The 19,406-nt window shown below is 28.5% G+C and overlaps 1 long non-coding RNA gene across 2 annotated transcripts; it reads right to left on the bottom strand.

The window, feature by feature from the left end:
* Positions 1 to 15,425: 15,425 nt before the first annotated feature.
* LOC140840551 (uncharacterized) lies at positions 15,426 to 16,362 on the bottom strand. Of its 2 annotated transcripts, XR_012120019.1 has the most exons (4): positions 16,247 to 16,362; positions 16,047 to 16,125; positions 15,813 to 15,900; positions 15,426 to 15,667 (listed from the first exon to the last, which is right to left on the bottom strand). It is a non-coding gene; the product is annotated as an uncharacterized lncRNA (long non-coding RNA). The 2 variants fall into 2 exon arrangements; XR_012120018.1 differs by lacking the exon at positions 16,247 to 16,362 and having other exon boundaries at positions 16,047 to 16,237.
* Positions 16,363 to 19,406: the final 3,044 nt, after the last annotated feature.

Here is a 19,406-nt window from a genome sequence, read left to right as displayed (position 1 = left end):
TTTAACACGTACATATATCATATTCACACATTATGCATAAAAGTATATTTCAACATGGTTGAAAGCAGTAATACTATGTGGCACGTTATCAGTATTTGGCGTAACGTCAACGCTCTAATATTATAAAAAAGCTAAAATTACAAAAGATGCAAAGTTATTGAACTGAACTGAAATTTGACTAATTAAATGACCAAAATCATAATTAGGTCAAGTGATATAAACCATTTTTTTTTTATTTTCCTATCTCTATTTTTATATAGGCGTGAATCGAGCTAAGAATGGAGTTGTCGCCATATAATGCGAAAAAAGAAATTTTCATATGTATATAATTTTTTAAAAAAAAAAATCGAAGTTTGCCCTTCGAAGGTATTAAATCGTCGTTCCCTTCATAAATCCTAAGTCGACCCATGTCACTGCTTGCATCCCATGAGGTTGCCCTCCTGATCAGGTCAAAGAATTTCACAAAAAACTAAGGAAAATTGCATGGGTTCTTGTATATTTCTCCATTTGCGATTTTAGTTATTTATATTATCAAATTTTAGTTTTAGCATATCATTTTATAGAAAATGAGATGATACCATTAGGGCACTACCCCGCATCTAAGGGTGAATATTTATCAATATATCTGAGACCCGTTAATTTTCCCATGGACCCTACATGTATTATTAATAAATACCCTTATATGCATGGTTGAGGTAGTACCGTAAGGGTAGCTTGAATCTCTTATTTTATTTTAATTATATTGACTTGGAACTGATGTTGCACAGATGAAGTGCTGACGTGTCATCAATATGATGTTTACTCGTGCAATTTCAGGTCAGCACGGCGAATGAAAGGAAATTAAAATTATGAAAAGATTGAAATATGGCCCCATAATTTGATTATATAAATTACTACTAAACCTACAGGACCAAATGTTGCAATTTTTCACAAAAACAATCGTTCAAAATTTAGGTATTTCCATAATTCATGAGACTTCCTGAGATTTATGTGTCATGAACACTTTTATATATTTTATGTTTGCTACTTTATATTATACCGAATAAAATATAACTTTTTATATAATATTACATTTTTAAACTTTTTTAAAAAAATTGTCCATAAATTGTTAATATTATTATGTATCTTAATATAACTTTAAAATATGTATGTTAATAGAAATTTAATATAAATATTTTTAGCATGTCTAAAAAATAACTACATTTTAATCAAAATTTATTCAACCAATAAATGACAAAAAAATGAATTTTTGAAAAATATTAATTATTGTTTAAATTTCAAATATTTTTATTTTCTTGTTATTAATAGCAGTTTCACTTAAATAATATAATAAGTTAATTTAACGATAAAATATTGTTATCATTATTTGATTGTTATCTCAAATGACATAAATATTTTTATAATAATATTTAAAATTTTAATATATTCATTGTATTATATCAATAATTTTAAATACTATTCAAATATCAATACTTACTAAATTTAATCATTAATTATATAAAATAACATTTTGTGCTTTGATTGAAATAATAGTACATAATGCACCGAGCTCGATTTGATTTTTGCAGTTCCAATGTCCTCACACACTGAACTTGGTTTATAGCCTTGGGCCCAGGACAGAACAAGATACCCGAAAGGCCCGTTTCGGCCATAAGGAAGATAGTCATATATATATATATATATATATATATATATATATATATATATATATATATATATATATATAACTGCCATATTTAATATTAGGAAATAATTCCAAAATTCAAGAAAATAATCATATCCAAACAGTAAGTATTGTTTTTCTAAAATAAACTTATCCTTAAAAATTACCGATATTCTTCTCCCGAAAACAAAAGATAGATTATAGTTGGAACTAGTTAAGGTAAAATCAAATATATTTTGTAATTAAAAAACTATACATTTGATAAGTATTCAATTATTTATTACACAATCTTGATCCAATTAAATTTTATATTATATCTCCAATTTTTTTGAAGAGTATACATTTGTCACTCAAATTCAAATTCACTGGAACTTCTAAAAATCATTTAAGTTGACATTCTCAAAGTTTTAGTTATATAACTCAGCTTGATTATAGGAAGAAAAGATTTGGTTGTTATTTTAATATATTCCAGCTATATACCTTCAAAAATTTAACTTTAAACAGATATGGTTTCGGCTCGTTGGAAGGACGGTAAATTGAAAAATAAGAATGATATTGTTATATTTTAACTCGAATTATAATAAATTTGAACAAAACATAAAAACAAAAACTTGTGTGAGACGGTCTCACGGGTCGTATTTGTGAGACGGACTCTTATTTGAGTCACCCATGAAAAAGTACTACTTTTTATGCTAAGAGTATTATTTTTTATTGTGAATATGAGTAGAGTTAACTCGTCTTATAAATTATGATCCGTGAGACGATCTCATGAGACTCACTCAAACATAAAATGATGTAAAGACGTTGAATCTCATCGTTCACATCGAAGAAGATCGCTCGGATTATATGTTATCTTGCTACCAATTTCTTACTGCATTGTACTTAACAAAGCATTATTAATAAGCCTCGCAAAACTGATAAACCTGAAGAAAAGTGATCCAAAATTTTTCAAACAACAAGAACCAGAAAATGATATTAAAGAGAATAAATCAGTGACTCCTAAATTTACATCTTCGAACACTGACTGACTGACACCTCATTTATTCATCATCCCGGCGGAAGCCATCGTCGAAGTTCTTCGAGTAGCTGACGGGGTCGTATTGGAAGGTGATGGGCTTCCGATTCTCGTAAATGCCGATCTTGCCGAGGAGCTTCCTCAGTCGACGGTTCAGATTCGGACACTTGTGTTGGGTGGTATGGATGCGGGAGTATTCTTCGTTCACCGGAGCACACGACGGTGTCACGCAGGCGGAGATGTAGGATGGCCGCCGGTGGAAGATATCACCTCCCATTTCTGTTTATCGGAGAGGTTATGGTTTTCGGGAGAGAGACGAGTAACGTGGTATGGTACGATGAATGAGGGAGGGGGGTACAAATTATATTCTTCCAAATAATAATAATAATAATAATAAACAAAAAATTCTGAGCTCGATTGGCGAGAAAAATAAAAGTATCAAAGATTATATTATAATAAAAAATATTCTGACGAGGATGGAAAAAACATAATAATCTTTCAAATTATCGTATAATAATTAAAATATAAGATTTATATCATCATGGCTGAATTCAGGATTTCGTCCTTTTTTAAATTTTCATTTTATCAATCACTTCTTTAATCTTCACTTTATCCTTTTTTTTTGTCAAAATTAATTCCGGTATTTTTAGGATATAAAAAAAATTGATAATATTTTATTGATTAATTTATTGACTGCAATTTTTTTAAGCAACAATTCATTTACACATATTAAAAGTAGTATTAAATATTATTTCTCCAAAGAATATAAATTTTTCTAAATATAAATATTGTGCCAGTAAATCTTCTATGAGATGGTGTCAAAGATCTGTATTCATGAGATAGCTTAACTCGGTCCATACTTACAATAAAAAAACATTATTTTTTTTACATAAAAAAGTAATATTTATTCATAATTTGGGTCGAGTTAGAAATTTATCTCACAAAATTGGCCCGTAAAATAATTTCATAGGAGTTTTTGTGTTATTGTACTTATATCACACAAACCCCATTTAATTAAGAGTGAGTCTCATGTGAGACCGTCTCACGGATATTAATATGTGAGACGGGTCAACCCTACACATATTCACAATAAAAAGTAATACTCTTAGCATAAAAAAATAATATTTTTTCATGGATAACCCAAATAAGAGATACGTCTCACAAATATGACCCATGATACCGTCTCACAAATATGACTTGTGAGACCGTCTCACACAAGTTTTTACCTCTAGTTAATATGTGTACTCTCAATAATAATAACTATGATGGGGCTGCATGTGTTATATAGGAGTTGCACAAAAACTTTGTGAGATAATCTCACAAGTCAATTTTGTAAAACATATATCTTATTTGAATCACTCATAAAAAAAATTATATTAAAAGTATTATTTATTATTGTAAATATGAGTATGACAGACCTGTCTCATAGATAAATATATGTGAGTCTTTTTGTCGTGGAAAAATAAAAAATTTAAAGTATATAATAATTAACAATATGAGGATCAAGTAGTACTTTTATCTAAGATTAGGCCAAACTCCGAGTTGCGAGTGAAAATGTGCCGATTACATTTTTAATCTATATATAGCTTTTTTATTTTCTGTAAACTATGAAAGCCTAACAATTATAGAAAGAATGTTTGGTCATTTGTAGATTTAAGGGTTAATTAGGTATCAATACATTTTGAAAAAGAGTTTTGGTTTTAGTACATGGAGAAGAGAAATTTTCTTTAAAAATACCAAAAATACCATTAGTCTATATTTAAGTTTAATTGATTTTAATTGATCCTCGCGCTCCCGAAAATGGTTAAGTATGCCAGGGACTACCATCCAGCTCGAAATTGAATTTATTTCCCAGGAAATAATTCAATTAGAACAAGAATTACAGCGAAGTACATGCTTTACTGGACTCAGAATGAAAGGTATGCGTTTACAAGGTTTAAAGAACCGTAAAAACATACTTCAAAATCTACTCAGAAGAAATTCTTCAGAGAACAATGAATCTGTATAGACAGAAGATCTACGAAGGGAAGCAACAGCACTAACCAAGCTCACACCAGATTAAAGAAGGTTTGCAAAAATCTTCCAAAGATGGCTATTCCTCAAGACGAGGATGATCTGGTATTATATACCGATGCCAGTGATCATTGGTGGGCTGCAGTACTAACCAAGCTCACACCAGATGGAGAACAACCATGCAGATATTGTAGTGGGTTATTCTCAGATGCAGAAGCCATAAGATGGCATATCAACGAAAAAGAATTCTATGCAGTAAAAAGGGCTTTTGAAAAATGGCCGTTATTTTTATTTACAAAGAAATTCACTTTGAAAGTTGATAACACTCAAGTTAAAGCCTTTTTGAGGAATAGAATTGAGTCTAAACCGGAGAAGGCTAGATTATTACGATGGCAAGCTTTATGTCAAAATTATATTTTTGATATTATGATAATAAAATCTCATGAAAATATTCTTGCAGATTTTTTAACAAGAGATGGACAGCATTGACATTGATGCTATTATCAAGATGCAGAGGCATTTGAGGGAACACCTTGAAATGCTTCAAACCGAGTTCAACAAGTTAGCTGGTAACGCAGAAGTTGCGGGAAGGCTACAACAAGCTGATAAGAGAATTGTCTCTGATCGAATTACATGATGTTTACAGGCATATACTCAGTTATGGTCTGTAACGCAAAGGCCTATCCTCCAGGGCATTGAGAGACCACTGGTTTCCCAAATGGAGAGTTTTCGAGTACAGGACTCTATACCTGTAGCGGGGGATTCAAATACCCCTTGCACAAGTGTTAAGTCGGGATCATCATCAGATGAGTCGGACAAAACAAAAATTGAGACTCCTGATCCTTATCTTGAGTCTTCAAGTCAACCCTTCACCTCGGGGATTGAAGAGGGAGAGATTAACCTTAGGCCTCGTATTGACAAAGGCAAAACTAAGGTTGATACTAATGAAAGTGTAATTTCTCCATTTCAGATTTATCAGCAGAATTGGGAGAAATTAAAAACACGAATTGGCATTAACCCAGCTACAAACAGGGTTGACGTTTCAGGAAAATATCCAAGGGTATGGATGAAACAAAATTCATATCCAAAGGAAGTTAAAACATGGTATGAATTTGGGGCTCTTGCCTCAGTTTATACTACATCACCCAGCTTTCCAGAAATTTCAGGTCTATCAAAATGGATCCAGGAAGCTGTTCACGAAACTTGGGCGAATAATGATTATTTGTCCAGAGGAGATGTTTTGGAGCTATACTTTTTTAGTGCAGCACCAGAACCAGCAGGAAAAGGTTCTCACGAAGCCTTTCATTTCATCAAGCTAAGGAGGCCAGATTCAAATGTCCAGAAATTTATCAAGGACCCTCCGATAGAAGAAACACCCCTAGTGTCTTCAATTACTGAAGATGACATTTCTACCAGAAGAGCTTGGGGTATTTGGGTCTATTTCACTGAGATGGATAAAGTCAAGTTTCCGTTCAAATTCTACAATCATTCAGTGAACGGATCATTCCTGTTAAATACCATGACAGGAAAAACTACAAGTTTTGCAGAAGATTTATTTGAGAAAAAGAGAAATCTTTTGTGGAACAGCAAGCTGCCAGCTAGTAAAGAGACTCGCCGAAAATTCTGTAACATGGCACACATAGGAAGATGGTCAGAAAACATCTGCCTGGAATGCCAGAACCAGAAGGAGCCAGAATTCGGTAAAGGATTCAAGCCGAGATCTGATCGGAAAAAATTTACCGATACAAGCACAAGTGGGGAAGGACCACATGCACATTTTCCTCGAGGATACAAAAAACCGAAGATTCCTCGACAAAATTAAAGGGGACATGTGACCCTCCATTACAAAAGCAGGACCACTACTATGTGAGTGGTAGATACAAGACAACCACTAATTAGTGGTAAAGGACAAAGGAACCACCAATAATAGATGGTGGATGACACATTGGATACCACGAAAGGAATCCAATGAATAAAAAGTAAAATAACTGGTCCCGAAAATTCATCTATAAATAAAGATAGAATGGAAACCAGTTAACACACCAGAATCAAAACTTAAAAATGTACAGGGTATATTTGAAAGTTTTGAAAAGAAGATTAACATACAAGAGAAAAGAGGCAGAAGCTCTTAAATGGTTAGTAAATCATTTCCAAGAATATAAAAAGGATGAAATTACTGCCGATATATTGGAAACTCATCGTCAATGGTATCTGAAAGAGATAAAGGAGGATGAGAAGTTGATGTCAAGATTAATAATCTAGACAGGGACCCCTCAACCACCAAATGGTCCCCAATGCAAGCTGTAAAGGCTTATGAAGATTTGAAATCCGAAGTTCAAATCCGAAGAAACCTTCTATAAATAAGACAGGAAGAAGGAAATGAAGATCATCAAATATTTTCTCCATTTCTTTCATACAAGGTTGTAATATTTTCTTTCAAGCTTTATGTGTGTTAAGAGTCCAGCTACGATAAGTAGCTAAACAAGTTTCTCCTCCTCTACAGGAGGTTACTATGTAATAAATAAATGTTTGTGTTTGAATAAAAGAGATCTTTGCTCTAGCCCCTCTCATGTATTATTTTCAAAAAATTTTATTTTATACTGTACACTCTAAGGTAGGAAACGAATTAGAGTTGTGCCGAGTGCTGCTGAAGGAATCTGCGTCTGTAACCATCGGTTGCGATCGTGTGGTTGAACTGTGAGGAGCAGTTCGTAAAATACGGTGGATATAACCCGGTGGTACTCCGGTCAAAAAGGTATAAGATTTAATTTTATTTTACGGAAGCATGATGGGCCATTATTTGAAAATAAGATCAATTATTTAAAATTAAGGCTTGAGGGGTATTTTAGGAAATGAGGTATCAAAACCAAATTTGATAAAAATTGGGTACTGAATCCCAAGTTACCCTAGATTTAACTTTGCATGTCTGGGCCGATATTTATTATGCTAATCTTTATTGATTACTAAATTGAATTTATGGATATCAATCGTTACTATGTAGGAAAACCAATATCAAATTAATTTTTTCGACTGAATTTAAAATTTTTTAGTATATTATATAGTAAATCATGTAAGGATGAAATTAATTTATTTGGATCGAAAGATTCAGTTTAAGGATGGATTCAAAAAAACCTCCAAAAATACCTTATTTGAAGTTTATAATAATTAATAATACAATAATGTCATTGATTAGGCTTGTATGTATTCGACAATAGATTCTAGTAATTTGTCTTTCTGAAATAATGAATTAGTCAAAAATTTACGTAAGACGGTCTCACGGGTCGTATTTTGTGATACGGATCTTTTATTTGGGTCATCCATGAAAAAATATTACTTTTTATGCTAATAGTATTAATTTTTATTGTGAATATCGGTAGGGTTGACGCGTCTCACAGATAAAGATTCGTGAGATCGTCTCACAAAAGACCTACTCAATGAATTCTAGTCGTTTACGAATAAATGTTGTGATATTTGTTTTTACCAGAATCTCCAATTTTTTGATATCTTGACAAAAAATAATGTGATATTTTAATGTTGTTTAACCATAAAACTTAATTAAAAAAAACACAAAAACTCTTGTGAGACCGTCTCACGTATCAATTTTGTCACGCCCCGAACCCGGGCTCGTGCATGCGTGACTGCACAATGGGCGCCTATAGCAACTAATTTGTATTCGTTCTCGCTTTACGAAAATGATTAACCCAAGTTGCTATAGAAGTCCATTGTAAGCAATTATAAACTCATTTTAAATCTTTGATTTTTTCGATGTGGGACAAAAGGTATCACAAATTTCGTGGATCGAATCCCTTATTTGAGTTATCCATGAAAATTATTATTTTTTATACTAAGAATATTATTTTTTATTGAGAATATCATCAATAGGGTTGACCCGTCTCACAGATAAAGATTCGTGAGAGTGTCCACAAGAGACATACTCTAATGAAAATACATGATTATAAGCCATTCAAATCTAGTAATTTTGTCCAAAAAGTCTTAAATTATTTAACACAAAAAATTTTGTCAAACGCTCACATACCTCATCAACTCGGACATCTTTTAGAGAAAAGTTACGAGTTTTTTGAGATCATATGAGTCCATTTCATTTATTTTGAAAATAAAATTATATACGTGTGTATGTATATGCGCACAACATAATAAGTTAGAAAATACCTATTTGATGAGGTTAATCTCGCACTCATTTTTCTATAATAAGACCAAGAATTTTGTCGTTTGAAATTGGCTCCGCAGCTTTATGCTTTCAAGTGATTGGAGTGGGTGCAAACGTGACGTGTGAAAGGCAAACGCGTTTTGTATATTTGATTTGTCTTTATATATTAAGAGCGATGCTATATATATATATATATATATATATATATATATATATATATATATATATATATATATATATATATATATATATATATATATATTGATATTTATTAATTAATTGTACAACACAAAAATTCAATTTATCAAAATCTCACTATATATTGAATACAAAATCTCACGATGTAACAGTAAAATATCGTGATATAATGATTGTGAATATCGTTGTAACCATATATTGGTTGTATTTTTAGTATTATTCATATATTGATTGGTGGAGTTCCCGAATTGGATCCTATTTGAAGTTTTTTTAAGGTCTAAATTATGTAAAGTACATATTTTTAGGAGAATTTATTATATTATGATTATATCATGAATTCAAGAGTTATTTATAATTTATAAATATAAAAAACACCACTACCTACTAAAAAAATCATATTACCTAAAATAACGAAAACAACCTAACTCAAAAGGTATTTCAAACTAATTATTAACAATCGTATAAAATCTCTCAAATTTTCAAGTTTAATATAAATTCTCAATGTTGTACGTGTGTATATATAATAATAATAATAATAATAATAATTGGTTTGAATTACGTTTAGAAGTTAGGTCGTTTTAGTTGTTTTAGTTTACCATTCGTCCTTTAGACAGTAAATTTAAGAAAAATGAATATGTTAATCTTTCAATTAAGATTCAGTATCTAGCCACAATTTTTTAAGAATCAATATCTGACAATGCTATATTTTTATTTTTAACTTCTTCAAACCAAAATTTACATTTTTAACCTTTATTATTTAAATAAATATATTATTTTATCTACAAAAAATACATGTGTATTCTCCATTTAAAATATAATTTTAAAAAAAATATCGTTTCTCAATTATCATGGAATAAAAGTAAATACTTATTTTGACATACAAAATATCTATTATGGGCTTTCAGATATTTAATTTCACTATTTGAATACTCCAAAATATAAGAAAATACTATATCTTCGAGAATTCACCATAAATTCAGTCATTGATGGTCCTTTCATGAAAAATGCATTAGGATAACTTATTCATGCCATTTTATTTTAAAAAAAAAACATATCTCATCGTGAAATAAGATTAAGTATTTATTTTGACTTACAAAATACCTATTTTGGTGTTCCAAATGCTTGATTTGACTATTTGAATACTTCAAATGTGTAAGAAAATACTGGATCTTCGAGCTATCACAATAAATTCAATAATTGTTGGTCTTTTTAAATGCATTAAGATGATTTATTCATGTCATCTAATTTTTGAAGGAAAAAAAAAACACAGCTTCTCACTCATTGTTGAATTAGAAAAAAGTACTTATTTTGATCGATAAAATACCTGTTTTGGGGTTCCAAATATTTTATTCGGCTATTTGAATACTTCAAATGTGTAAAAAAAATACTTAAGGTTCAAATAATATTAAGTGACTTTCGATTGTGTCATTTGTAAAGTTAAAATGTGATACTTAAATTCGTACAAAGAGTACCTAATTAGAGTCTATAAATACACGATTTTACCCCTTACTCATATCCAATTATTTGAGGATGCCAAAATATAATTTGAAGTTAATATTAAGTGACACCGATGATGCTATTCTTGAATTAAAATGTGATATTCAAATTAATAAAAATAATACATAATTCGAATTCACAAATACTTGATTTTAATTTTTAAATATTCAAATTCGATTGAGTGTGTCAAAATATATAATTTGAAGATAATATTGAGTGTTCTTTGATGATGATATTTGTGAATAAATAAACGTGTTACTTAAATTGATACAAATAGTACCTAATTTGATTTCACATATACTTTGTTTTACCCTTTTAATACTCGAGTTTGATTATTTTGGGATATAAAAAATACAGTTTCAAGTAATATTGAGTGAATTTTGATGTGTCATTTGTGAAGTTAAAATGTGATACCTAAATTAGTACAAAAAGTATATAATTCGAGTCTACCAATACTTAATTTTACTCCCTAAATGAGAAGTACTTGATTTGAGTTTGCAAATACTTGATTTCATAAATGAGATACTCACAATATGTATTAAAATACTGAATATTCGAATAAATAACGTAAGTTCACAAGTGTTGGTATTTTTATAGAAGATAACTTTGGATGACATATTCATCTCATTTAAAAAAAATAAAAATAAAAACAAATTCTCAACTAAGCATGAAAATTTTAAAGTACTTAGTTTTCCTTGAGAAGTACTTAATTTGAGTTTGCAAATACTTGATTTCGTAAATTAGATACTCACAATATATATTAAAATACTGGATATTCGAATAGGCAACGTAAGTTCATCAAGTATTGGTATTTCCATGGAATAAGCATTTGGATGACATATTCATTTCATTTAATAATTTTTTTGTTAAAAAAAAAACAAATTTCCAACTAAGCATGAAAATTTTAAAGTACTTATTTTTATTTGAGAAGAACATAATTTGAGATTGCAAATATTTGATTTAGTTTATGAGATACTCATAATATGTAATATAATACTGGATATTCGAATATGCAATGTAAGCTCACCAAGTGCTTATCTTTCCATGGAAAATGCATTTGGATAAATATTCACCTCATTTAATATGTTTTTTGTAAAAAAAAATTAAAAATTCCCAACTAAGTATTGAAATTTTAAAATAATTGATTTTACTTGATAAGTATCTAATTTGAATTTGCAAATATTTGATATCTTAAATGATATACTCACAATATGTATTAAAATACTGGATATTCGAATAGGAACGTAAGTTCACCAAGTGTTGATCTTTGCATTAAAGATGCAATATTGGTACGAAGAATATCTAAATTGGTGAAATTAAAATATGATAGCTAAATTGATACAAATATTATCTAATGCGAGTTCGCAAATACTTGATTTTACTTCCTAAATACTTATATCCAACTATTTGGGGATGTCAAACTATATATAATTTGACATCTCCACAATAGTTGGATATAAGTATTTAGGAAGTAATATCAAGTATTTGCGAACTAGTTTGAAGTTAATATTGAGTGATCTTTGGTAATGACATTCATGAAGTAAAAATGCGATACCTAAATTAATACAAATAATACCTAATATGAGTCCACAAATACTTGCTTTTACCATTTAAATACCCAAATTCGAATATTTGATGATGTCAAAATATATAATTTGAAGCCAAAATTGAGTGACCTTTGATGATGAGATCCGTGAAATGAAAATGTGATACCTAAATTGTTACAAATATTACATAATTAGATTCCACTGATAATTGATTTTACCATTTAAAACTCAAATTTGATAATAAGTATAATGAAAGAATATTGATACATATCATGAATCATTACCAATAATTAATAAATATTATGAATGAATACTAATGAAGATGATATCAAATGAAATACTGTCTTGTCATTTAATGAATACCAAGCATTGTGAATGAATATTAATTATATTAAAAATTAATACTCATAAGTATAATGAATAATTATCAATAAGTATTATGTCAAATAATTCATTCAATGAATATAAAAAAGTATTGTAAATTAATATTGATGAGTATTTTATAAATCATTAATCCAAGAATCGATAGATATGCTTAAAATGCAAACTTCAAGCTCATTTACGAACTATGTTCATAATGCATCTCCAAATTAGTCCATAATGAATAATTAAATATATTTATTTATTTAAATGACATGAATAAGTATCCTAATGAATTTTCTATGGAAAGATTGACTATTCGAATATCTAGTATTTTAATGCATATTGTGATAATCTCATTTACGAAATCAAGTATTTGCAAACTCAAAGTAGGTACTTCTCAAGTAAAACTAAGTATTTTAAAATTTTCATGATTATTTGATAAAAAAAATTTCCAAAAAAAATATTAAATAAGATGAATATGTAATCCAAATGTATCTTTTATGGAAAGTCCAATACTTGGTGAACTTACGTTGTATATTCGAATATCCAGTAATCTATTACATATTATGAGTATCTCGTTTACCAAATCAAGTATTTGCAATATGAAATTAGGTACCTCTAAAGTAAAATTAAGTACTTTTAAATATTTATGCTTATTAGGGAATTTGTTTTTTTTTAAAAAAAATATTAAATGAGATGAATATGTCATCCAAATGCATCTTCCATAAAAATACCAACACTTGGTGACCTTACGATGCATATTCGAATATCCAGTATTCTATTACATATTATGAGTATCTCATGTACCAAATCAAGTATTTGCAATATGAAATTATGTACTTCTCAAGTAAAATTAAGTACTTTAAAATTTTCATACTTATTACAGAATTTTTTTTTCTTTATAAAAATATGTTAAATGAGATAAATATGTAATTCAAATGAATCTTCCATAGAAATCCAACACTTGTTAAATTTACGTTGCATATTCGAATATCCAATAATCTATTACATATTATTAGTATCTTATGTATCAAAACAAGTATTTGCAAACTCAAATTAGGTACTTCTCATCCAAATGCATATTCCATGGAAATATCAACACTTAGAGAATTTACGTTGCTTATTCGAATATCTAGTATTTTAATACATATCTTGAGTATCTCATTTACGAAATCAAGTATTTTCCAACTCAAATTAGGTAATTCTCAAGTAAAACTAATTATTTTAAAATTTTCTTGCTTACTTGAGATGAGATTTTTTTTTTACAAAAAAATATATTAAATAAGATGAATATGTCATCCAAATACATCTTCCATAAAAGCCAACACTTGGTTATACGTTGCATATTCGAATATCAAGTATTCTATTGCATATTATGAATATCTATTATATAAAATCAAATATTTACAAACTCAAATTAGGTATTTCTCGTCCAAATGCATATTCCATGGAAATATCAACACTTGAAAAACTTAAGTTGTCTATTCGAATACCCAATATCTTAATACATATTGTGAGTATCTCATTTACGAAATCAAATATTTGCCAACTCAAATTAGCTACTTCTCAAGTAAAACTAAATGCTTTAAAATTTGCATGCTTATTTGGTAATTTGGTTTTTTTTATACAAAAAAAATATATTAAATGATATGAATATGTCATCCAAATACATTTTTCATTGAAATAACAATACTTGGTGAATTTACGTTGTCTATTGGAATATCCAGTATTTTAATAATATTGTGATTATCTTATTTACGAAATCAAGTATTTGCAAACTCAAAATATGTATTTCTCAAGTAGAACTAAGTAATTTAAAATTTACATGCTTAGTTGAGAATTTGATTTTTTTACAAAAAAATATTAAATGAGATGAATATGTCATCCAAATATGCATTTCATGAAAAGCCCAACAAGGACTGAATTTATGGTGATCGTTCGAAGATCCAGTATTTTTTTTTTACACATTTGGAGTATTTAAAGAGCCAAATCAAGTATCTGAAATTTCAAAATAAATACTTTATATGTCAAAATAAATACTTAATCTTATTTCATGATGAGTGAGGAACTATATTTAAAAAAAATAAAATGACATGAATAAGTCATCATAATGCATTTTTAATGAAAAACGAATAATGACTGAATTTATTATGATTGTTCGAAAATATAGTTTTTTTTTTTACATATTTGGAATATTTAAATAGCAAAATCAAGTATCTGAAACCCATAATAGGTACTAATATTTTGGTAGATAGAAAACACACAATTAATTTGGTGGATAAAATTATATATTTATTTAAATAATAAAAGGGCAAAAACGTAAAATTTTCTTTGTAGGGAGTTAAAACTATATTTGTAGTGTTGTAAGGTATTGATTTGTAAAAGAAATCATCAAGATACTGAATCTTAAATCAAAGACAAAAACTTGTGTGAGACGGTCTCACGGGTGGTATTTGTGAGACGAATCTCTTATTTGGTCATCCATGAAAAATTATTACATTTTATGCTAAGAGTATTATTTTTTATTATGAATATGGGTAGGGTTGACCCGTCTCACAGATTAAGATCTGTGAAACGGTCTCACATGAGACCCACTCTCAAAGACAAATATGTACATAGGTATTTTTTTCAAATTTGTCCTCTTTAAGCTTAATATTTTCATTTTATTTTGGTAAATCTTGAATCCGATAAATTTTCAAATGTATACATAAAGTCATTCTTCCTTATCGCTTTTTATCAGAAATTCAAACTATGGGGACAGAAACCCGTAAATCAATCACTTTTACATAAACCAAAAAATATAGTTTGGTAAGTGAAATTTTCAGAATATTTTGATTCCTTCTTTTCAAACTATATATATATATATATATATATATATATATATATATATATATATATATATATATATATATATATATATATATATAATCGATTATGAAATCTATTTTAGTAGACGAAAAGAACATAATTGGCCTAATTATATGATGAAAAATAAACGTAAAATTACAAAATCCACATGTTACTTAATATAATAATGTTGAATAAACTCAAGCATTTTACATAATAATGCAATAAATTTCAAAATTAATTATGAGAAAAACCCATAATTAATTTTCACAATGAAATCTTCTCAGCATAAGAAGATGATGGAGGGATCGCAGCAGCACTCATCAATCAGGAAACAGCAACACAAAGCAGCGAGACTGGCATGAATTATCATATTCGAGTCAAAATAAATGAAATCGAAAACATCGAAATATATTAACATTCTACAACAAAATTAAACCTTTTGGTTCCAACAGATTCATAAGTTTTATTTTTTCTCAAGGAAGGTATCGAGGTACTTACCATCCTTCAAGAAAACCAGTTTCTTTCCGGGGAGGCGGTGCCGCATAATACTGTGGCGGTGCCATCACTGGCGGGCCTTGATATTGACCTGCATGAATTAAAATTAAGTACTAAAACAAATCATTTCAAGTTTAATCGAAATCCCTTTCGAAAAATCCTTTTGGTAGTGTAATTATGTGGTTCTGATCCGTAAAAAGAAAGACGAAAACATAGTTTTTTGGAAATATAATTCACCTTGAGCAGGATAGGGATATGCATAAGCATGTTTTGGTGGTTCAGTATTCATCTCTGTGAAATCTTCAAGATCGAAACCCTAAAGTAAGAGAGAATAAAAGATTAAATAAACAAGAAATTATAAAAGTTTTTGGAGAATTATATATGAACTTGCACAAGATTTAATCATTTATTTTGAAAATATATCAGGCCGGGAGTACTTTTACTCATAGTAGATAATATATAAACTTGGCAAGGCACGCGGAATGGATGAATTGTGGCAAGGATAATTAATAGATTTAATTTGTAGGGTTTGGTAAGAATAATAAATGCTTTTAACTTTCTGTAACAAACTTTCTTCATTCGTAGAAAGATGGGGTGTAAAAGAAAATTTGATTATCTTATATATGTTAGACATAAAAAAAGGTTGCATTAGAAAGTAAATTGTTTAGAGTGGGTCTCATGTGAGACCGTCTCACGGATATTAATATGTGAGACGAGTCAACCCTATCGATATTCACAATAAAAAGTAATACTCTTAGCATAAAAAGTTATATTTTTTCATGGATGACCCAAATAATAGATCCGTCTCACAAATACGACCTGTGAGACCGTCTCACACAAGTTTTTGCCAATTGTTTATATCATATATATTAGATACTTTTTTTGAAAGGATATTAGATATTATTATTATTATTATATTATAAGATATGAGTTGCTTAATTAAGTAAACCACTAGTGTCATTCTGTAGTTCAAAAATAACTAACTCGATTTGATCCAAAAAGTTTATAAAATTCATCTTCAAAGTACTTAATTTAAATATTATCTGCAAAAAATTTACTCACATTATTTAAGATAAAAAAAATTAAGTATAGAGAAACTTATTTATGCCAAAACATGTAAACTTTTGGGAAATAAAATGTATTCCCATTGAAAAAGCAAACAAAACATAGAGTTGCATCATCCTTACGTTCGTCTATAATATTTAGTAAAGTGGTAGGTACTTTATCATACAATTTATGATCAGTTTTCTCTTTGCTTAGTTTTCACAATTAGCCTAGTTAAGAAATGTAAAATTGAAAGAAAAAATAAGAACATATGCAATTTTAATGTGCTTCGGTCCAATCAACCTACATTCACTAGGTCACGCTAATTATCAAGAAAATCCACTCAACTTCAATGTTGTTGCAATATACAAGGACTCATTCAAATAAAAAAAAACTTATTTTTTTCTAATGATATCTTTATGACGATCACATTCAATAAATTTCTGTTGCCGAGCACTGATAATCTTCAACTTCACCTTGATCGAACTCCATTCGATAACATGCGGATTGTCTTCTCCTGAGGAATGAATCACAAGGCACATAATGTGTATAATACCAGCAATTGAAAAGCTCTAAAAACATAATGAAAGGTGGAATTGGTAGTAGCTTGTCACAGCAAATGTCGCAACACATAATAAACAGTTTTGCTTTTCTTCACAAAAAGTCACTCACAACAACTTATATTCTCTCAAAATATTATGACACTAAAAGCTCTTGACTTCTCTTGACCACATATGACCATGATTGGGAATTTTCAAAATGATTGAACACTCCTTTATATAGAACAACTCATCGTATTCAAAATAGATATTATCTTTTTAAATCTTGCAATATGTTATAAAATACCTTCATCGTATCTTCAACACATCACAAAACATATTCAAACAATTATTTTCTTCAATTATCTCCTTTTATATTTGGTTAACTTTATTTTTGAGCTTATTTGTCAATAAATAAAATATTATTGACAAATAATCTCACAAATAAAGTTAACCAAATATAATATGAAATTGATTATCAAATTTTTGGAACCAACAATTTTCCCAATAGAAAGACAGAACATAACATAATAGTAATATTGTTTTACATTTTAATATTTTTGATTTGTACAAATCAGTGTCCGGACCTACTTATGAACCATTTAACCGTCAAATCGGTCAGAATCTGTCAAAACCGGCCAAGAACCGGTCGAATCGATCGTGAACCAATGAATTTGTTAAAATTCGGTCAGATGGTTAACCACTTTTATTTTTAAAAATTAAATTTTGTAAAATATATTGAGAATTTAATTATTTTTTTGTATTTATTTTTAAAAAAATTATTTTTTATTTTTAAATTTTGAACTTTGTTAAAAATATTGCTTTTAATCACATAATTATACCCTTATAATGTAAATTTTGAGTTCCAAAATTATACAAATAAATGTAACGTAGGAAAACCGTTGCAATGTCTACCTTTCCTAATAATTGACCCTGATTTTACGATTATCATTTTTTATAGCTATTTTTTTAAAAAAAAAAAAAACTAATTTAATGACGTGAATATGGATTAACTAAAGTTTTCCCTTTCACAAGGTTTGCCTATAGATTTTTTAAATTAAAAAAAAATAGTCATTCTCGATTTATTAGTTCCCTAAATAGACTCGAGTAGGGGTCCAAGATAAAAGAAGATTAAAGAACTTGAAAGCATAGACCTTCCACCCTTGCTTGATTACAATATTATTCTTAGTGATTTGTATTGGAGAACATGTAATCAACCACGTATAATTCATTATAGTTTATGGAAAATTAAAATATTAGGATTAATGGACGTTGACATATTTTGAATTTTAGTCTAAGTACTTTTTCAGTTTTTTTTTAAATCCAATATTATGGATTTTTTTCAGTTCTTTTTTCACAACAAGTCAATAAATCATCGAATATTATTTATTTGACATTGATTTTGTCTTGCATAACTCTTGTAGCGAGAATAAACCTATATTATACTCATTAAAATAAATTTAAACAAAAGGAAAAGGATAAGATAAGAGAAAAAGACACTAAATATTTCAAAACGAGAGGAAAAAACTTATCGATTATCTTTATTTTTGTTTAGATGGATTTTAAAGTCTATAATATAAGCTTCATTCTCCCTAGCTACATGAGCAGTATAGGAGAGTATCGATGTCAAATAAGCAAATATTTATTGGATTTAGTGGTTTCGTGTGAAAAATGATCAAAATTAAAAAAAAAATACAAGTAATGCACGAAGAGGTATAATTGACCAGTTATATAACTAAAACCCAAAACAAGTCAACTTATAAGTTAAAAATTGTAATTTTCCCTAATAGTTTATAAATCAAACTGAGAAAAGAAATCCCCCAACTTGATCTAAATTCTTGGCTAGGGGAATTTAAAATTTACTCTCTTCTAGTTATATGAGATAACAAAAATATTGATTCATTCGAAATTAGATTATATAAATTCTGTCATTTAAATTCATATTTTTCTCACACCTATATGTGAAAATTTTGCATCACTAAATCATATATATATATATATATATATATATATA

This window comes from Primulina eburnea, chromosome 9, assembly GCF_022965805.1.
Source record: "Primulina eburnea isolate SZY01 chromosome 9, ASM2296580v1, whole genome shotgun sequence".
In the NCBI taxonomy this organism is placed as follows: Eukaryota; Viridiplantae; Streptophyta; class Magnoliopsida; order Lamiales; family Gesneriaceae; genus Primulina; species Primulina eburnea.
This window is presented reverse-complemented; position numbering and strand designations above follow the sequence as displayed.